Source organism: Anoplolepis gracilipes, chromosome 9 (genome assembly GCF_047496725.1).
Source record: "Anoplolepis gracilipes chromosome 9, ASM4749672v1, whole genome shotgun sequence".
Lineage (NCBI taxonomy): Eukaryota > Metazoa > Arthropoda > Insecta > Hymenoptera > Formicidae > Anoplolepis > Anoplolepis gracilipes.
In genome coordinates this window covers 3,834,366-3,857,825 of record NC_132978.1, presented here as the reverse complement: position 1 = coordinate 3,857,825, position 23,460 = coordinate 3,834,366, and the positions used below count along the sequence as shown (strand labels likewise).

The 23,460-nt window shown below is 33.8% G+C and overlaps 1 protein-coding gene and 1 non-coding gene across 2 annotated transcripts in view; both read right to left on the bottom strand.

Moving 5' to 3' along the window:
• Sesn (Sestrin) overlaps positions 1-23,460 on the bottom strand; it is a 187,898-nt gene that overhangs the window by 72,203 nt on the left and 92,235 nt on the right. The window lies entirely within an intron of this gene.
• On the bottom strand, positions 5,823-5,895 carry Trnak-uuu (transfer RNA lysine (anticodon UUU)). Its single transcript has one exon. It is a non-coding gene; the product is annotated as a tRNA-Lys (tRNA).

Here is a 23,460-nt window from a genome sequence, read left to right as displayed (position 1 = left end):
ATGAGATCCACAGACGTTCTCTCCCATGACGAAAAGCATCGGATACCGTTTTCCGTTTTACGACCGAGGGATTGATCCAAACGCGCTCTCGCCGTTGCATGTCGATGCATCGAGAAGTGAAACGAGAAACTCCTGAATTGCGCCGACCGACCAATCAACGGGAGTGTCTTTTGGGAATCACTCGGATGCATTTAAATGCCCGCGTGCTCGCAAATAAACAAGCTACATTGTTGAATATATACTATTGATTGCCAACCGATATGATACCCACGCTCCAACACCCATGATCCTTCTGACGCGGTTACACAAGAGGTGGGCGTCTACGGTTTACCTTTAATTAAACGAGTTATTTACGCGCGATCGCGAAGCAGAGAATCTCGCCGTGAGAATCGTCTGTCAAATTACGAAAGTGCATTATTCTTCTCGTTGGCGGCGATCGTGAAAACGACACCGCAGTAACTCGTTAGTAAAGTACGCAAGAGAGGGATTCTGACATTAATCTTTCGGATTATTTTATTCCGGCGGCTTTTATTCGAGTCCACGAACCGGTAAATATTGCCCGTTCGTTTCAACTGTATACACAAGTTTCTTTAAAAATATGTATTTATTAAGCTTCTCAGTAGGAATCGAAACTGTTATCGTTATCGCGACGATTTCGAATCTCGACGCGAACGATACGCTAAATAATCTCTACGTTCATTTATGATGAACGTGAAAACATGTGTTTCATCAGGTTCACTTTCCCAGTATTCATACTATTGGAATGTTCTTTTTATTCACGATGAGCGCTCCGATTATTTGCTGTTCCGCGAGCATCGGAAATTCAACTCGTCAAAATTATACACCCATTTCAGCGCTCCAATACAAGGTTATTCAGAACTTTTTAATCCGCTCCTATAAATTCAACGCCGACCATGATAACCCCCAATCTTTTTTCCTCCTGTTTCGCCGCGAAAACATTCAAGCATATATGTATATCGCTAAAAGATCGCCATCCGCGTTTCAAACACGCGCGAGCAGTTTTTCCTCATCAATGTCCGTTTAAATCGAACTCGATATTTCCGCGACTGAGCAGTTTCTTATTGAATGGCATAATTAACGCATCGCGATTAACGGTAAAGAAAACGAATTTTGTTATTAAACGGTTATTAACTGTCAGTGACGATTGAAATCCGGAAGGGCAAAGTGATATCGAGGAATCGCGATGCGAATTATATAAGGATCTCCACCAATTGACGTCGATCGATCGAGCGAAAACAATTGACAAGGCCTGATCGTTCTCGAGATTCACGATTCTAAAAACGTCGTGAAGTATATAACAGGTCTTTGCCAAGGACAATTATCTATTTACATAATTATTGACATAATTGATGACTGATTTCATCAGCAAAAAACGTCCGGCAAGAAAAACTAGTTTTCTTTGCATAGAAACAAATCATTTCTGTCCACGACTTGGATAGGATAGATTTTTTCCCTCTGAACGAGTGATGAAACGTCATTTGCGTAAAAAAAGGCCTATACTTAGAACATGTAATAAATAGCTGGAATGTGCGACCATAACATCGAGAATATATCTTGAGAATCATGGATATTTACACTAAAAAAATCCTTGGCAATTTATTAAGATACATTTTTTTGAAATATTTGGTTATTATTAACAAATTATTATTAACGTGATTAATAAATGTGTCAATTGTTATTCTCAAAAAGATACATTTGCAAGTTAAAACAATAAACACTAACTTTTAAATCATTTCACAGACATAATCGTACATCTTTTCAGATAATTGCGGAGCGTAGATCAGATTGCAGATTAAAAATGCTATTATAAAAGGAGTGTCGAGTATCTCAATATCACGCAGAATTATGCAAATTTTTGATACGATCATATCGATATACATAAAATTACAATAATTTAAAAACAATTTGATACTTTTACAATTGTTAGCAACATTGAAAAAAAACTTTTTAAAAACGCTTATAAATTTGTCTTTAAGAAGCAGTTTAATTACGACGATATATGAAAATCAAATATGATATTGTGAAGAATAATCAAGAATGATTCTACGAAAATGATATAAAATTTTTTAAGTGCAGAACAACTGAATGTTATCTGCAAAAGTTGTATTTAAACAGCTTTATTTATTCATATGGTATTTCAATAAATAAAATTGATATACTTCAATTGAAGATTACATTTTCATAGAAATATAATATTTCGATAGTATATGTAAAATGTAAGAATTTTTCCCATAAATATCCAGAATTCTCTTTTTTAAACAAAAATTTACTTTCAATCTCAGGTTTTTTAACCTTTATCTTTTATGATCTCGAATCTTTTATATTATATTATTATATTACAAAATCTTTGTAAATTCAATCTTTTTATAAAAAGCATAGATTTTGTGGCAAAAGGACTGATTTTAGGAAGCCTGCAACATATACAATATATATATATATAAAGGAAATAACATAAAAATATTATATCTATTATTTAATAGATTAAAAAACATTAAACTACTGACCAATTAATTCAGAATCATTCGGCAAGTTCTAAATTACTAATTATAATATTATAATATTATTGTGAGGTAACATGTAAGATGAATCAGAAAATGTAATAATCGAAATTGCATATAAATTCCTAGTGTAAAATAAATCGTAAACGTAGAATAAAAGTTTTTTGTATGAAATTTTCAAAAATTAACCTTAATATTTAAAAAATTAATAACAAATTAATTAATTTTTTAAAGTCAAATTCAGAACTGAAGTCTCATACAAAAAGAAACTTATTCTACATTTTCGATTGATTTTCGCAGGAAGCATCACCTTTTCAGCTGTACGTTTCTCGTTCCTGTACATAGTGTCGTTTAAACAAACCAACTTGGGGAAGACGTTAATTTTCGCAGCCGATTGGGTCAGGGGAAAAATAGAGAAGCGTCTATATGTACAGTTGAAGAAACACCGGCAAAGGGAAAATAAACTAGTCTAGTTTAATTCGACCGTCACCGTGACGCCACATGGAGCCGCATGGGGCAGTTTGTGTATCGAAAAGAAAAGGAAAACGAGTTTATAGAGTGAGACCAGGGAATCTCAGTCAGTCTGAACGAATGAACGGAGATATGGATAGAGAGACATGTGTACGGCATTTTCTAGAAAAAAAAAAAGCGGCTGAGGCTGAGTGACGGTGGAAAAAAAACGTGGGAGTGTAACGATTGGAGAAGCGGTGTATCAAACAAAGGAATTAGAACGTCGCCTTTGCGTATACACGATAAAAACGTACATAGCATTCTTTATGCTATGCGCGCGTAGCCTCATATATTTGCAGTAAGTAAACTTATCACGAAAGCGGCTTTCTAAAATATTTGATTTTTTTCTGATTGATTCACAGCATCATTTCATGTTACACTACAAATTTCTGTAAATTATATTTCGCTTGCATTTAAATTTTGATCACTTAGAAAGATGATGATAATAATTAACAAAATTGTGTCAAATAAGAGAAAATTAGCTCTTTTCTTTTGTGTGGAAATCTACTAACAATAAGTATATATATATATATACATAATTTCTTTTTTTGTAAATTTAAAATAAAATATAAGGCGGTTTCAATAAAAATTCACCATTGTTAAAATCGATAATGTATTATATTATGCAAAGAGGAAGAGGAGAGAGGAATAGAAATACTGTGCGTGCACACATACAGACACATACATTAGTCACTAATCCAATATTGTTCACAAATTTACATTCGAACTGAATTGTCTGCAACACTCAATTGTCATTTATGCAACAGCATAATGCATATTAAACATATACATATACATAATATATGTATGTACAATACATATATGTGCATAAAATTACATTTGACAATTATACATATGCATATATATGTATATATATATATATATATAACATATATTACTGTATGACGTATGTATATTATTCACTAACTAAATATACAATTACAGATAGCCATGAGGAAAATTAAATCGACAATGTTATAATGACGATCTCGAGTTCTCGGCCGCGATAATTAATTAACGTTTAGCGTTTTTTGTACAGTGATAAAAGGATGACGTGAGTCGAGTGCTGTTGTAACTTCAATTAACCGCGTTACGATAACTGCTGTATAAACATCGCTAATATGTCTTCTAATGTGCGATTTTGTGTGAAAACGTCGGGCATCTGCCGGAAGGATTCGCTCGTACGTGAGTCGTGAATGAATCCTTAATTGCGTATCTAACACATATTTATCCGGCTCTCTTTCTCTTAACCTCGGAATACCGACGTGAGTGCGCGTAATGTATGCTTCCACCGGAATATTCTCGCGGTTTGAAAGCGGAACTGTACAACCGAGCACGCTGCGTTAGAAATATGATGCGCACGTGTGCGTTTAATTTACATATATGTAGATCCTATTCACGTGCAACGCATTTATACGTCCCACACACACAGAAGGACTATCATATATTATGTATTACGATGCAATTCTCGTAAAAAAAAAAAAAGTCGCGCAATTTCTCCCCTAACCGTTAATCTCTTCCTCCGTCAGGAGGAATATATCGGAATATTTTTACGCCGATTTTTGTTCGGAGAAATCGGAAAAAAGTATAAAATAATTCCGCTATTTTTCAAAAGTTCACATAATTGTGAAGTAATGTGAAGTTTTGAAGTAATTTAATTTTTTTCAAATTAATAAATATAAATTCTCCTCCTCTCTTTCTCTCATACATATATTTAATTTTATCTAGATTGATTAAATTCCGATATAATTCCGGTTTACTTATTCCGATACAAAGTGGGTTGGTGAAAGTACATATGTTACAGATTACTAATTAGACGTCGCTTTTTATAAAAATAAATAAGAAATTACGCGCGCGCGTTTAATGCGCGTTTCTAACGATGTGACATTAGTCAAGTTACAATCGATTATAACTCGATAGATAAAAAAATAAAACGCTCAAATAAAGCTCGCTATTAATGCATGTCAGAAAGTGGAATTCTCTATATCGAGTGCCAATCTCTGTGAAATAATTGCCTATAAATCATCGACACGATGTTCTCCCACCGTCCATCGCTTTATAGAAGATGGGGATTAATAGTGAAAAGAATTCCTGTTTTGTAAATTATATATTTTTATACTATAAAATTTCACTCACGCTTTATTAACCTAAAGATATATAACTATGCTTGTAAAAGTATAATTTTTAGCAATCATTGAATTAAAAGTTGCAGTCACTTAAAATATTCTTAAAGATAGAATAAAATCTTGATGTAAATTATATGGTTATAAAAGCGGGGTAAAATCAAAAGATACTTTAAATTCAACGGTAAAAAGTTATTTGTTCAAGATCAAATTTTTATTTGTCCATATCCTCGAAAGATCTCACCGCTATTTACGCCAAATTGCGAAATTTCATACTCCGTTCATCTCCTGCAGCAAAATTCCGCTCTTATGTTACGGAACGGCGTCAATAATCGCTCTATCTTGGATAACGGACTGGAAGGTGGTGTGCAAGCATATCCCATTTTACGGCAGCAAATACGAGAGAGAGAATTCGCGAGGATAATGGAACAATTCGAAAGGATGAAACAGCGCAAACGACGAAATGACGACCTCTAAAATCTCTTTCCTTCTCTCTCTCTCTATCTCTTTGGAATCGTCGTTGGAATTCCAGAAGAGCCATCAAGCTCTTTATTGAAGAATAAACTTTCTTGCCAGATAGGCAAAATTGTGCGAATCTGTATCTGGCAAATAAAAATCTTTCTTTGATGATAATCGATGACATTTCGATAGGGCGCAAGAAAAAAATAAACGCCCGAACAGGGACTCGAACCCTGGACCCTCAGATTAAAAGTCTGATGCTCTACCGACTGAGCTATCCGGGCCTTACAATAAGGGTTATTTCTAGACTCTCACAATGCACTTATCGAAATTGTTATTAGTTCATGTGGATTTGAGATGCTCGGAGAGATAACATACTCAGTCGCAAAAAATAAATTATTTGATAAGAGTTAGTAGCTTAAAATTATCCACCTTGAATATATACTTAAATATATATTTTATAATGCTTACAATGTTAATATTTATATATTTTAATATTATATATACAATATTAATATTAATATATAATAATTTATTTCTTCATATTTTTCAAAATTTTCATACATATTTTATTACAATTTTAAGTTTACTAGACTGCTTCAATATATGTTAAAAAGTCTTTAAAAAGAATGTCAATAATGTCTAATTAACAGCCTCATCTATTATGTGCCTCAGCGTGTTATCGTTGTAATCCCTTGATTAATATTAATATCTTAGAGAGAATTAAAACGTTATATATATAGTTGCGAATAGAAAATAATGTTATGTGTTAAACACGAAATATTTTTGAGAAGATAATATTTAGAATACAAATATAAGTCGCATTGTAAATTATAAATAACAGTTGCAGTAGAAGTTAATCGATCTCCCAGTTTATTTCGAGGAAGTTTGGCATTTTTTTAAACTCCCAACGCATTAATTATAACGCGTTGGTTATAAATTACAGTAATTCTAAAAGACGTATCAAGCAGACATTTTATCGTAGCTATGCATCACTTTTATACAAAATTGTTCCCAAATTATGGCCATTATTTTTATTTGCCATAAAAAAACTTATACTATTCTTTATCTAAATCTATTATATTCTGTTATATTTGTATAAAAAATAAGTTAAAAAGTGAAATTTTATATATATATATATATATTATGAATTTACAAAATTGAAAATTATTTATCATTTTAATACGCAATCATAAAAAAAGAATATAATCACATGTTTATTGAAATATTATCTTAATATTCATAATTTTTATTATCAAAAATAACGGCGACAGTTAAAGTAGATAAAGATATTACGTTGAGGATAAAACAAAACCTTCGATAAAAGAAAAAAAATATTTATAAAATACTGCTTAATTCTTGTGACTCACTCTTCATCCCTTTCTTCTCTTCCTCGTAAACAAATGTCGTAATAAATCGGTGTCCAGCGTGTAGATTCAAATATGCAATACATAATTATTAATTTACGCATCATCGAATTTTATCTCCGGCGTGATAAACGGCGGACTCGAGATCGTGCAATCGTATCAGCGGACCTGTTTTTCTAGCAAAGACAGTCAACGATTTCGTAGTAAAATGTAGTTGATTGATGATCCTCTCATGATGTATCGCAAATACACACACACACACACACAAAGAACATTATTACATCTTTTAGAACGCGTATGCAAAGATAATTGAATGCATATTAATATTCTTAAATGTGAGAGGACCATTCACGTCCTTATCTCCGCGTAACATCACGTGTATTGTTTATGTCCCTCGCTCGCTGCAATGTGAATATGCGAAATCGAAGACGCAGTAACGATCCACGGCCTTGACACGTAAAGTTCACGGCGATCGGGAGGTCAAGTCCCCCGGAAAGATTATTGTCGGTTAATTAAATATGTATGGCTATGTATTGCAGTTATTTGAGTAAAGACATTCCTCTCTTTTCACAACTCAACGAATACTGAGAACGTAATATGCATGAGAAACCTTTGCACTTCCAAGTGTCTACGCAATGCCTTTCGTTTACAGATTCTTATCTATTGCCGTCATGTCTCTTCGGTGTTCTTGTTAATCAACGTGCAGTCAAATTCTCTATGATTTATGATGGAAATATATAAGTTTTTATGCGACGAGATGATCAAATTTGAAATACTTCAAATAATAAGCCAATTAAAAAAATATATGTATATTCTTCCTTCTTAGTGACATTTGTGATAACCCGATACGGACATCGAGAAAATATAATAAATAAAAAAAATTTTCTTGTTTTCGATGTAGTGTTTACTTATCGATATTGTGTTCACTCATTATATTATCTTTTTTTTCAAAATAATAAAAATATTTCTCTGTTGTCGATATTTTCAGATAAGTTAATAATAAGAATAGCCACGATAAAATATCCGAAACGAATATATATAATACTTTATATTTCTCCATCGTTTCACATAAGAAAAGAGATATTTACTTGTCGACGAAGCACGGTGAATAAACCATAAGGGTTCCGCGGATTCAGGGTCGTTGTCCAGAACCAACGTCAGAGAATTTCCCAACGTAACGATATACCTGGCATCGCGCCAGTGACTTCCCGATGTGTCAACTTCCCGATATTACGCGATGCGACAGTAGACGCCTTGTTCAAAATAATTTCGCGGCTCTCCTGGCAGCTGCACTGATAACTAACGATTGAATTGATCGGAGATGATAGACACAATGACGTTTCAGAGCCTCCAAGAAAGAATATACATGTTTTTATCGTGGTCTCGATATCATCATGCATGCGAGTGCACATGCATACAGTCACGTATCGCGCTTTGGAGTAAACAGTGTAACTTTTGCATAACTTTTCTTCTCAATTTCAATATTATTTCGTAATTTAATAATTACACAGTTATTAGCATTATGAAAACGTCAAAATTGTTTCTGTAAAAAAAGAAAAAAAAAAAAAGAATTTTAATTGGAGAAAAGGTGCCGGAAGCAATGCAATGTTCACAAAAATGCGGAAACTATTATCTTGAAATGCAAACTTAAACGTGATCCAATTTTTCCGTTCGCGTTACATTACGCAATACTGTATGATAATGTTGGTTTATCACCGGAACATAATATGATGAAATAACTGGCGATTATTAGGCAGTATCGGTTGTAATTATCGACGCGTGCAATACCGCATCAAATTCGCGTCATTTTGACGATTACGACGATTCATGGAATAATACGATAAGCCCGAGCAAACTCGAATAAAAACACTAAAGTTACGATTAATCCGACGACAACAAAGTCCTTGACGTCATATGTAAAATAAATAATTTGAAACATATTTTATTTATGGCATCTCGATATTTTTCAACGTACTCGTAATGTGATTTAAAAAAATAGATTAAGTAAAGTAAGAGTTACAACTTTATCGCCAGTTTTGTTGATTCTACATTTTGTACAGTGCACATTTGTTACAATAGACTAAACAATTTATATAAATATATAAATTGAAATAAATAAATTGAAAAAAATCCATGTCTTATAAGAATGAAAAAGAAGAGATATAGGTATATTAAAGTAACACTTGCCAGTGTTAATGTACATAATCGTACGTGTAAAATATAATTGAACAAAGTTTTTATATGTAAAACTAATTGTAAGAATTAACTCAAAAAATCTATTATAGAAATTAAGGGGTTATAGGCAGTCATAAATTTTGAAAAATCGATTTTTTCGAAAAATTTGCATCTAAAAGTACAGCTGGAGCTAAGGACTTACTTTATGGGCCTGGAATAGATGACTCTATGTAAGTTGAAAAAAAATTTTATTTTAATTTTATTTGCATTTGAAACTTTAAACGCGTTTTTCTCAGAACTGCATTTTTTAAGTCGGTGAGCACGATATCTCAAAAACTATTGCACCGATCTTAACGAAATTTTGCATACTTATTTTAGATATAAAAAGTTAGTGCTTGAACGAAGGATTTTATTTTTCAATGACTACATCTTATTTTACAAGTAAAAAATAGTCGATTTTTTTTAGCGAAAATCATAACTTTGACTTTAAATTGCCGCCATTTTGTAAAAATTCTATATTTTTCAAAATCCTAGATAAAAATTTTTCGAAAAAATCGATTTTTCAAAATTTATGACTGCCTATAACCCCTTAACTTAAAAAATCTTATTATCAGTAATTTATTTCGTATAACGATACGTGCATGGAAAGAATGGGAAAGAAACGACGGAACGATAAAAAAAGAGAAGAAATCCAATGCACCAACACACTCTTTCAAAGAAACTTAACATGTAAGAAAGAGCATTTCTTGGAAAGGTGCCAGCCGCGTCGAATCGCAAATATAGGTGGTTAATGCTACCCTCACAATGATTCTCGCTTATGCAACTTTTGGCTGGTTCAGTTTTTAATTATCAATTGCGTTTCCTTTACAAATTTTCTAGAGCAACAAATTTTTACAATAATAAAAAAATGACGGTATATCAATAAAAAAGGTGTATTATATATGTATTATATATACGCATTTAAATTTTGTTTTTAATTGTCAATAATCTGTATAAGAAAATAATGATTTAAATGCAGTTTTATAAAAATAATTAAAAACATATAAAATGTGATGGTAGATTATTATTATATGTATATTGGAATTTTATATTAAAAAAAAATTTTTTAATTTTTCATTATTTCAAAAACTTTTTCTTACAATATATACTCTTGACCATTTTGGCAAAAAACGAGTCAGCTAACAAGTAGCTCGAAATTTAGTTGGTAGGACATGGGACTCTAAATCTCATAATGAATTCCAGCCCCACGCTGAGTAAATTTACCTTTTTTTTCTCACGTGCGGTTGTAAAGATTAGCGACAGCCACCTGTTCAAGGCCGTCCTAGGATGCCGTTTCAGCGATGATTATCGAGAAGTAATCAATTGTGTTTGATCACTGACGAACGCTTGCAAAAATAATTGCATTTTTATGTATGCGCGACAAATATTGATTTTTTTGCTTATCTCAGAGTGTATTTTTCCGAAGTACGCAAACACGTGAAATCTTTACGCCGTAATCTTATCGTGACAGACCTCACGGATGAGAAGCGCGTTGAGCGATATTGCAACGGTATATATATATATATTTCCTCACGTGATAGCGGTATACTCATTGATCCTATTCAATCCCATCGACATCATGTTTTATTACAAGTTTTTTATTTCATGGATTTTCGTAAATAATTTTTTTTTGTCTATATTAACAATTACATTAACTGTTTTGCTTATTTCGAGTCTTAAGATGCGATAAAATAAAATGTCGGTTTTCTGCATTATTTATGGCAATCAATACACAATTATTTAATATAAAATGAATTCCACATCTCGCGTTATTGCAAGTTCGACGATATCTAGATACATACAAATGCCGTCGAATATTTATCGGAAAGAATGCGTGGGACAGGTGTGCGTATCGTGCGAGAATTCCGGGTGTAAAGAAGAAGAGGCGCGAGTGATATGAGGATCTAACGACGGTGCCGAACAGAACACTAGGGGTGCCAGGTGTTCCGAGAGGTTTATTTTCGATTGCAGTTTCACCGAGTGCCGATGCACCGGGGGCGACTCGTCCACGGAGTTGTATATTTTTAGCGATTCGTAGCACGGCATGCGGCACACCACCGCGACGTTTCGACACGGCCCAAAATAAGATGTTTATCAAACCGCTCGAACGTAATCGTTTCCCCGGAGTTTAGGAAGGAAGCTGGCTCGAGGAGCTTGCGCGATCGCGAGAAATAAGCGATCGTTAGCTTCCGCGAGAAACGAAATGCGCCGGAAACAATTGCGCGTTCGCTAATAAATAAATGTCGTTTTTTCTCCCCGTTTCTTTATATCAAATAAAAAATTATTAGAATACAAAATACAGGTTGTGCGCCAAATTTTTTCCGACAGAATAACTCTTTCTCTCTCTCTCTTTGCTTTTGATCTGTTTAAAAATACGCTACGAATTGCGAACGGTTAAAATTCAAGTGATTATTTTCGCAGACTACTTCTCGAGCGCTCGCGATTATTTCGGGAAGCAACTAAATTCTGCGCGCGTATTTTCAAAGACTATCCACCTACTTGTATTAGAAACATAAGAGAGAGAGATCGTTGACCTCGGACACCGAACTGAAAATTACGCGCGATTTCTTATCGACGAAGGAGATTGCGAGACGATGCGTTAGAGACGTCTCGGCGTCTGATTCGTTTTCAATTGCCGGCGTGACGTATTATGAGTGCGGCGCGACCTTTTCTTCGCACACATTTCGCGTCTATGAGGACATAAAGAGTGACTACAGAGTCTCGATTAGGCTTATCTCGCCGGAGATTAGATATTTTCCGGGCGCGCACGCCGCTGTGCGTTTATTGAAATGAGGTGATGGAGAATCGTGATTCTCTCTGGTAAACATCAGCGAGCAGCAGGCGTGGCGCGCCTTTATTTATTCGATCGATCGATCTGCTTGAAAGCGGCCCTGAGAAGCGGGACAACGAGCTGAGAAAACTCAGGGTACATAGTATTCAATAGCGCATTCATAGGAGTGCAAGCAATACGTGCAAAAATAATTTGTGTATGTATGTCTATCTGCGTATTAATTGTAAGATCTAAATTTCTCTTCTTTCTATCTAACGATTCCAACTATTTTACTCTTTTTTCTTCTCGTAAAAAGTTTTATAAAAATTATATGTATTCAAAGATATATGTATTTAAAAAAAAGTTATACTTTTTAAAAACATTAATATAATTCACATAAAAAATAATATATTCGTAAATTTCAAAAATCAATGAGTTTTATGCTAAATTTAATGTTTCATTGTAATTTGATAAACCATCCAAAGCTCTGAAAATCTTATTTCTTCGGACTTATGATATCTTTATTTCGAGATACGGAATTAGGTCAATGGTCCTGAAACACGGCTCACATTTCGAAGCATTCCGGAACTACGAGAAGCATACTGTGAAACTTCAAGCTGCTTATTGACTTGTTCTTTTGCTTCGTCGTGAGTTCAAGAGTACACGAGTGGCAACAGATGGCGAGGATTCGAGAAAAGTTCATCTTAAGAAACTTAGAGTCGAGAGTAATCCATGCGTTGAGATTCTACCTCCGAGGCAGAAGTAGTTTATTGTTTATCTTCGTACATTAAAATACAACTCGTGGAAGAGCAATTCTGGGTAGCTTAATTGCGGAAAAAAAAAAATGACGCAGTGTGTCTTGAAAATGTAATAAAAATAAATAAATGCAAATGAATTATGTAAGTTTAAAAAAAATTAGACTCACACGGCTCTGTTTTAAAGACAAAGATACAAAGTGTTTGTTCGTTTGATATTTTTTTATACTTAGGTTTTTATTTCTTTTTCTTTTTTCGAATCGTTCAACGGCGTAATATTCGAAGACAAGGATCTTTCACGAGAGCGCTCCTCAGAACTTTGCCGATCACGTGTGCCGTGCATGACAAAGTGTGAAGAAAAACGACGCGCGTAACAAATTTATTACGATCGTTCACGAACGGAGAACCAACGAATTGCCAAGTCGCGCATAGTTCACTTCGCTTTTACACGACGATTATACAAACTCTTGTCTCATAATTTCGTTTTTTATATCTCTCTAACTCATGTGTTACTATTATTAGCGATTCGAGATATAAATAGCTCCTGTTACTTCAACTTCTGGTATAAAGGGGACATATTTCATACGTAATGTATTTTCATATTACTTTATTTAAGTCTCTCAAAATTCTCCGATTTTATAATCCCGTAACTATCATGCCTCAATATCGAAGCGATATTTTGCAACGTCTAACGTCTGCAATTGTAAGCGCTTTTTATATCCAGTCACTCGGAGACTGTCACTCTGTATATTATTCAGTCATTTAATTGTATCTCTCCCAGACCTCAAGCGGAGCGCTTCGCGAAGCGAAATTGGAACCGCATGTAAGACGCCCAAGCACGAGGTCGTCACATGATAACGTGAATCGAATCGAGTGTCTTACGCACACGTACGCGCTATACGCACTGCACAGCAATGTTTATGGGTGACGAGCAGCGGATATTTCGGAGTACGTATACCTGGCTGCATACTTTGTCTGAGTGCTCGAGAGCATGTTTAAAACGTCTACATCGAGAGATCGAGCCGCTAAAATATAGTAGTAAAAAAAGAAGAAAAAAAAAAAAAAAAAAAAAAAGGAATCTTGCTCTAAAAGATCGAAGACGTGCAGATTTTGTGGCTCATTATTATTTGTGACACAAGAAAAAAGGAAATCGTGAAAAGCGAATAAAATCTCGTCGCAAAACTCACAATCAAACAAGTTTGTCACGAAAAATTGATCACCGACTTAAGAAACGCGGTAGGGTATTCATAGTGGATAGACCGGGTGTGCTGTGCTTATTTCTCCTGTTTGCGTTGGCAAGAACGTCTAGCATCAAGTGGTTGCTCTACATTATGAAGCATAGATGTTAAACGACGGCGGATTTATAGATAGCAGAAATAATAAATGTCTACGCCGCCGAGGCCGTGATACCTGTAAAACCGTTTCACGCATCCAACCGTTACGCAATCCCTCGACGAAACAAAGTGTAAGAATACTGCGTAACAAATACACGTACACACACATTTATCTATTCTCGTTTCAATTATAAAATATCGGGTCAACGAACGTGACTTTCTATTTTTACAGTTTACTTCGAAATATTTTCTCAAACTTTCTTGCGAAAAACTAATCTATTGACGGAGAGCTTCTCGTGTATCGTCGAGTTATCGAATGTAAAAATTGTTGTAAACCTTCTATTATTAGGTTCTTAGCAATATTTTGTATCTTTAAGGGGCCATTAACCGTTTATAATTATAGCGAGTTACGTGCTCTCCGCTTTTAAATGGCCGAGATATACAAATAGTGCCGGTTAATTTCCTGTCTATCTCTCGCGGTCGATTCGCTTCGAAGAGTGGCAATCACGTGGTTGCGGACAAAAAAAAAAAAAAAAAAAAAAAACGTCTAGAAAGCTAGTTCTTAATTAATGACACGCCTAATATGCAAGAACCGTGTATCGCGCGATCATTATTGTCGAACGGCCAATTTTCCTCTCTCGCGAGAGAAAGCAGCGCCGCTAGAGTAGAGTGTACAGATAATGGTGATATTTTGCAAGTAGCCGCGTTGCTCGCGTGTCTAATTTCTTGCGAGATCGTATTAATTGCAGACTCGCGCCCGCTAATCGCCGGGAGTTTCCTCTTTCGTTCTCTCCACCTCGACGATCCCGGGAACTGCATCTAATTGCGATGATCATTGCCGCGAGAGCTCGAAAGATGCGTTCTCTGGCTACTGTTTTTCTCGGCATTGCCGATTCCCATTGTGAGCGCGGCGAAATAACAAGTCGGTGAAAGCCAGAGTTACGAAGATAATTTTAACGGTATCGGGAGATTAATCGCTTTCTGTAATTGCCAATTAGTCGTAACGATTAAGATCTTGCCTAAGCGATACATTCGATACAAGTTAAATATTGGCAAAACTATATTTTTAAAAGCATCAAAACCAAATGTCAACCCTGTAAAAACCACAGTTATTTCCAAATACTCCACTTAATAATATTATATTAATGTAAATATGGGGTTAGGTACTGTTACAGATTCGAAAAGAAAATACAACCGTATTTGTCTTGATAACAAGCGATCGATTCATTTTAAAAGTGAATCAAATGGTAATCAAATATTGCCGTAGCGAGCGAGGGAGGGGGGTGATTTTTGCGAGAAAGTGCGATAAAGTAATTATAATTTACAGGCCCGACGCGAATCTGACCGATCCTAGAAAAGCGTTTCGCAATACGCCCTGTATAAACAAGCCAAAGATATCGCGCGATGTTAGCTCGCACACAAAGTAAAGATAGAACCCCTTCTCTCTTAATAGCGCGAGTTCGTGCAAGTACCGGTGTAACGGACGGCCCGGCTTTATTTTTGGATCACCGAGTACATCCCGGCTAATGACGGTCCGGTGGTGAATTTAGATTGGATCTCTCTCTCTCCTTCTCTGTCTCGTCAATCAAGGAATTGAAACCGTGCTGATTAAGCGAGATATCAAAATCAGTTTCCGGTCTCTTGTTTATTCGACACGATAGATTAGGTAGTTGTTTGTACGCTATAATTTTACATCATCGTACATGCATTATTAATCATTAACATTTATTTTTAGATAGTTTTGAAATATTTATCGTAGTAGATGTATATCGCTAATTATGTTATTAATCTCCCAATAATTTCCCCTTTAAAAATACTATTTTAAAGAATATATCCTCTTTATAAAAATTTTATCTATCAAATAATAAATGTATTATCTCACTTCTATATTTAAAATTTAAAATTAATTTTTTCACAGTTTACCTTTAATAAAATAATAAGACACTAATAAAATTATAAAATACTAATAAAATTATGACGTAAAATATACACTGTTATCGAACATATATCTTGATCTACTGTTTCTATCTTTACGTGGTTTTCTTCGAGTGGTACTCAGTATATCACGAATGATAATTGTGCGAACAAACGCGCGTAGTCGCGTTAAATTATTGTCTCCTTAATCAAGGCGGCAAACTTGGAACGCGAGTGTATTTGACTGCTTTACTTAGCCGCGCTAATTACCAACTCGGATGTCTTCGCTTGCTCATCCTCGTTAAGCTGCCGACTAAAGCACAAGATAAGGAAAATTGGTGAACCTACAAACCATACGGATAGACACGGCTTACCGAATCGTTGCTTGCGTCGAAGGTCTAATTATAACGAGTCGCAAGATTGTGCAAAGTAATCGGAAAAAAAAAATATATATATATATATTAAGATTTTTCTATGAGAAAAATTATAAGAAAAGAATATAAAACTCAAAGTTTGTTTGTAGAGAAATTTTTTACCTGACTTCTGTAATATGTTACAAAATCCGATTTTGTGAACGCATTCTAAATATGCATATGAATTATGAATCAATCTTTCTATTCGCTTGATCGCCGTTGCGAATAACAATTTTTCGCAATTGGAGCCTTTTGTTTCGATGAACAATGGAACACAGTCAACGCGATGACTGACTGAGTTAAATGCATTTACATGATTATGCAGACAAAAAGTTACACTCGTCTGCCTGTCTTAACTGCATAAGGTGAACAATTCTTCATTGTATCGACGCACTGGCGTATAATCACGCTCAGTCCACGCGATAGGAATGCGTTACCGCGACATTTAGTTCGACAAGAAAGACCTTCGATACTGTACAAAATTAACGCACACGACTCGCAATATCAACATTCGCGAGAATCAAGTTTACCTTGAAAACAGAATATATTAAGACAAAAAAAAAATAAATAAATAAAACTAATAAAAATTATAGAAAATAGATATAAAGCAAATTTTAATTAATAGATAATAACATTTAAGAAGAGTTAGTAATAGAAGAATAAACGCATTTTTTAAGACAAATTGCTATTAGTAATACAAAAATTTTAGAAATTACATAAGAACTCTTTAGAACTAATAATAGATTTGATAAAAAAAATTATAGTCGTACGTGTATTGGAAATTGACGTGTTGACAGTCACTCGTTGACATCAATTCACATCCGGTGACCTATTCTAAAAAATATATTACATAAACAGATGTCAATTAAAAAAAAAAAAATAATAAATACACTAAAATTAATCTCTGACTAGCAATTGCAAAGTTTAAGTTTCGTCATTCAATATTTAATCTATATCAGCAGTAACAATTATTTCTCCTAAAAAGCACGAAATGTCGCCTGTATGTATAATTTATAAGAAATACTTTTCAAAATAAAAGCAATAGTATTATTATTTTATATTTTTTACATTAAGAATAACTATTGCACTTTTGTATATATAACAAATCAGATTTCATTTTAGAAACATATAAATTTATGTCGCTTTTGATTACAAGAAGTATATCTCTATATGTTGTTTTGTCATTCTCGTGACACACACACACACACACACACATACACAAACACGACAAACGTCTCTATAATAGTAATTAAAGGGACCGGGATTACGTGTGAAAAACACATGTTGTATTTATACTCTATCCGATAGGCACATAAATCTGATACGTTTAGTGTTTAGTGATCTTGCAAGCTGGGATTCAAACTTGAATCACATTACGCATTCCAAGTAAAGCTACTAAAGTTCACTGCAAAATCTTGTATATACATATGAGGATAGGAATACACAAATTTCTGCATATACTGGGACATGTATGTGTTTCCAATATATGCCCCGGCATGCGCCTAAATTCATGTGTATACACACGGTGTCAGTAATGCCTTAATACATAAATTTGCACATATATCGGAGCATATTCAGGACATGATTCGTCTCTATTTATTATTTTCGTATCATGATTCTTAATTATTCAAAAAATGAATAATAATTTTATTTATATATATATATATATATTGATATTATTTATATTATTAATAAAAATATAAATAAATAATTTTAAAAGTTTGATAACAATATAATTTTTTAATAATAATTTTACTACATTTTGAGACAACTTTATCGGTTCTCAAATAATGAATAATCATGCGCAAATATTGGAGATAATGCACGCGCACCGAAAATGCCTCGATACGCGTGCAAATTGATATATTAGAGCATTTCTAATCTTGTGTATCTACCGTTATAATCAAGTCTATAATCAAGATATATATGTTTATAATCAAGATATATATTTAGATTAAGTTCTTTCTTCAGTAACAATTTATAAAGATGAAATAACTTTTCTAGTCTTATGTAATATTTGCTTGCAATTAACACACACACTCTCTTCTACTTGTAAAAAAAAAAAGTATTACGCAAGAGAAAATAATGTAACGCAAAATATCTAAATAAATATCAAGTGTTATAAATATAATAAAATAGATTTAGAACTATTGAAACTTTGCGATAAGGGAAACTAGGAAGGTGTGATACACCACTGCGATTAACGCAGATATTATGCAATCGACGAGAATTCCCCTGCTCCCCTGCTCGCACCATGCTCCCTGTCGTCTTCTCGAAGCAACAAGTTGTCTCGCGCCGCATGCGATCAACGACGTTCTTTTCCGCGAAAAACTTCGACATTTCCGACAACTCTCTCGTGCGGCGGCCCATCGTGAATGTATCTTATCGTGAACGATTACAAGCTGTCGCCGCCACCGTGACTGCGAAACTCGCATACACGTGTCTTCACTTAAGGTAAAGTAAGTGCGCGAAGGTTCGCGTTAATGTATGCAGGCGCGGATGCGTTTCACGATGCGATGCGCGCACGCACAAGCCACAATTTGCAGTCCCATAAATCGTGCCCCTTTTGTTCCTACGGAGAATAACGTATCGTTGAATTCTATTTCTCTCTCTCTTGCAGAAATTATTCATCACCTTTTTTTTTGCTCAAAAATAAAAGAAAGCTTTTCTCGTCACTTTTTCTTGGCCAAATTGACGTAAATCCAAAAACGTAGCCATTTTGTTTACAATATTCTTTGCACGCGATGAATACTTTGTATGTTTAACAATTTTAATAATTCTTTTTTAACGTGTTTCGAAATGTCAAGTCTCCTGAATCTTCTGAATACATTTTTTACATTTATACAAAATTTTTAAACGCAATGTTTGAGGATTTAAAAATAAATTCCAATGTTTATGTACATATTTTTAAGATATGCTTGTACGATTACATTATATGATTTACGTTTTCAAATACTATTATGCAAAAGTGTATAGTCCATATATTCTCCTTATATTATCATTTTACATAACAGTTGAAAGTATACTTTACACTATTGCCACAGCCAAGTTTATATGTTCAATTTTTGTAGAAGTCCTATCCACGATTTTTCAACGGCCCACGATAGCATAAACGCGTGATGAGAGCGCGTTTTATTTATAAACGTCGATAGATATATACCATACGCGCGAAAAGAACGATTGGTCGTAGAAAGATAAAGAGCATATTAAAAGCCACAATTGTCCTGAAATAACTTTTTATTTAATCACGATTACTGTCCCAAATAAATTTTTATTTAATCAAGAAAAAAAGGATAAAAATGATAGAGTGAGAAAGACATGAATGCATCAAATATAAACTATTTATCATATGTTTCTCAAATGATTAAGACAATTAAAATTAAAATAAAGCTAATCTTTCTGTTTGAGATTTCTAATTTCCATCTCATTATCCTATCTTATTCTCCACCTAATATAAAATTTAATAAATTTTGTATTTTTTGTCGAAGGAAAAATCTTTTTAGATTTTTTTGTCGAGTTACAATATGTAAAATAATTACGCGTAAAAAAAACTGCTGCATGAAAAATTCTCTTCTTTCGGTTTTAACGACTTCTGCCGCCCATCCCGTCCAGCTGTTTGTTTTATACAGAATTACGCAGCGCGCAACCGCGCGCACTAGACGCGAGCAAACAAACAGATAAACGAATCGTCGACTCGTTGACCTACTTACGACTCCTCGATAGATACTCATAGTTAGCCATAGTGGGAGTGACAACGAAGTCTCGCGTGACACCATTCACCGTGTGATGGAAATAATAACGCTGGATATTCATAATTCACGCGTAAACTGGTGTCTCGCTTTTTTTTTGTAGCAGAATATTAAATAAATATACAGTGATACACGCGAGATATGCGTGAGATATTGATGTTAAAAGTAACAAAACTCAAATTTAAAATTGCAATAAATTTGTAAAACATGCAGTTATATATATATATATAACAATTTTCAATAAATAAGAATACTTAATAAAAATATTAAAATGCTTAGTTGTTATATGTATCCATTGAATATTATATATAATACTTTTATCTATAATGTACAGATTAAATAATATTTTTAATAATCTGTAATAAATATCTAATAAATTTATTTTTTATAATGAATTTACAATGCAATATATAATAAAAAGATATTATACTTTCTTAAAGACTTAAGAATGTAATAATATAAAGCATTAATTGTGGCAGTTTAAAATAATTGTAGATAACGCGAAACACGCGTTTCTCTCCTCCCATCGCATGTTATTTACCGAATATATATATTCGCAGGAAAAGGAATCGCGTATTAAAAATTCTACGTGTGCAACGATATGAGTATTTCATCTCGCAAAGCATAATGCCTCAATTAAATAACGCTGTATTATTAAGTTTATGTAATTCGCTCGAGGTGAAGCAAAACATATCAATTAAATCTATTTGTAATCTGCAAGTAATATCGCTCGCCCCATCTGCGTTATCGTGTTGGGCCCATCTCGCATAAAAGAACCGTACTTGACGGCGATTGCGCGAAATAAAGCGCGAGAAAATATTATGTATATAACAAGCGACGGTTTTATTTGCCGTAATGCGTCAGTAAACGGTGGCCAAGGTGAAACGAGTTCTTATCTGGATACCGAAGGAATTTCGCTCGTTCGCTCTAAGTGAATAATAAATTATGCATGATACGCACGATTAGAGACAAAAAAATCGAGAAAAATGTTACGTTATATATAACATAATTGAATTGCCGTTAGAGAGAAAAAAGTAATTATGATTTAAATCTTGTCGAGAAGAAATCTATTCTAACGCGCCGAAAGCCTCAGTTATTTTCTAGACAAACGAGAAAATGTGTGTCTCGTTCTGAAAAAAATAGTCAAAGGTGCGGCGACGAGATGTTATAGCGCTCTATAAGGGTTGCAAATATATAAATAGTCAACATCGCGAGCGCGGTAATGTGTACACATAATCGTAAACCTACTTGCTATAATAAACCAACGTGCTTCTAGCGAATATTAGAAGTCTACGGCTGTGTTATGAATCCCCAGTGTGTCCCATTCGATGCACGTATAGTAAGAGGCACGGCGTCGCGAGAACGCCAAGTATTTAATATAACATTGGCGCAACAACAACACACACCTCAAAATGCCCGCAGCTGCCCATAAAATGGCTTTTCCAGACTTTCCCATGGCATCGTCGTGACCTATGAAAAACGTCGGACATAAATTCTGATCGCGAATAATAATACATGCGTATATACATATAATCTATAATTAATTTCAAGAATGAAAGATTTTTTTCAAGCATTTTCAAAAATATTAATCTGAAATGAATCTCTTATAACTAAAGTTCAAATTTCAAGTGTTATTATTCCCAATGATTTTATTAGTGATTATTATTATTATTATTATTATTATTTTATTTATGATTTTATTATTTTTTTTATTTAATTTAATTTAATTTTATTAAAATCATAATTTTATAACTTGTATAATGCATTTTCCATAATAAAAATTATATTATATTTCTTAAAAATAATTAAATAATTTTTAAAATATATATTTAAAAATAAATATTTAAATAAAAATTGTAGAAATAAATTCTAATTATTTTTTAACTGAATTATGTGATAAAAACATTTTTCAATTTATGATAACGTTTTGCAAATATTTAAATTATGCTTATAGTTTCATTAAATCGTATTTTTTATAGCTCTAATATATCTTATCGAAAAATTCGAATGTTATGCGTAAAGAGATTTCTGCGGACGACAAGAGATCGGCCGTCCACTCGAAAACAACGAACTTATTAATGAGAATCAATCGTGGTTTGTCTCCTTGAGACTATCACAGATATATACATTGTGTATACGTACATACACTTTCTATACGCGTTCAGTATGCGAACGATAAGTCGTGATCGTTGTCGTTGGCGTTTTGCACGTGTCCTACACGCATGCACGCACGCACATACGCACCCGCACGCGCTCAATATTTACATGTGCGAGTACTTTTGATGCGTGACATCATCTCGCACGAACTGATCGAGCAGCAGTTCCGCGCTTGCAATTACCGTGCGTAATAGTGCATTCCAAGGTCGTAAAAAAAAAAAAAAAAAAAAAAACAAAAAACAGCGGCAGAAAATCCATATTTCATCGTTTGCGATTTCCGTCACACAATGCGTGCAATACTTAAAATCTCTTCTGTACTTCTATACACAGCCGACTGTTTACGATGTGAGATTAAAATTATTAAAAAAAGAATTATCGAAAAAATTCCCTGAATCCCAATAAAATTCCACGAGATTTTTCCTGATTTTTCCAGATACAAAAAAAATTCCTGATAATTCCCAGTTTTCTATGTTTTCCAGAGAGTAGAGACCCTGAGAGCGTCAAAGCATCGTGCCTTCAATCATTACTTATTCAAAACTACTTCGTTATTTTCGCAAAAGAAATCTCGCTTCTTGAATGAGTTAAGAAATGCGTGTTAATAATAATTCTCTAAAATAATGGTTCTAAAAATGTTAAAAATATTTATACTGTTAATACATATAAATATTCTGTTGAACAAGTATATTAATGTAATTGCTGAGATAGAAAAGAAATTATATTTTGTAGCTTCCTTCGCAGGGGGAAAGGGAAACGTTGTCATCGAAAGTGCCACGCGCTCGTTTAAGTCGCGAGATCTTCGATTCATTATTATTGCAAAGACGACTAATGAGCGCTGTGCAATCACGGAGGGAAGTAAAACGAAAGTGATAAGCATAACCCGTTATAGCCAGTTTCAAGATAATATTATACACAGTGCTCTCTCTGTGTAGAGAACGTAGTCGATAAACAATGCGCAATGCGCGATAATGCATTACAGCGAAAAAAATAGCGGCGCGCGAGCGCGCTTACGCACCGATCTCGTTATCAGCTGGCCGAAGACGATGCGATGAACCGGACGTAGCCGGTTGTAGTTTTCGAGCTAGTTAGATAATGTTATATTCTCCGTCGACTGATGTATTATAAATAACATAACCGTCGTAAAAAAAGAGGTAGACGCTCAATAAGTTGCTGTAAAAT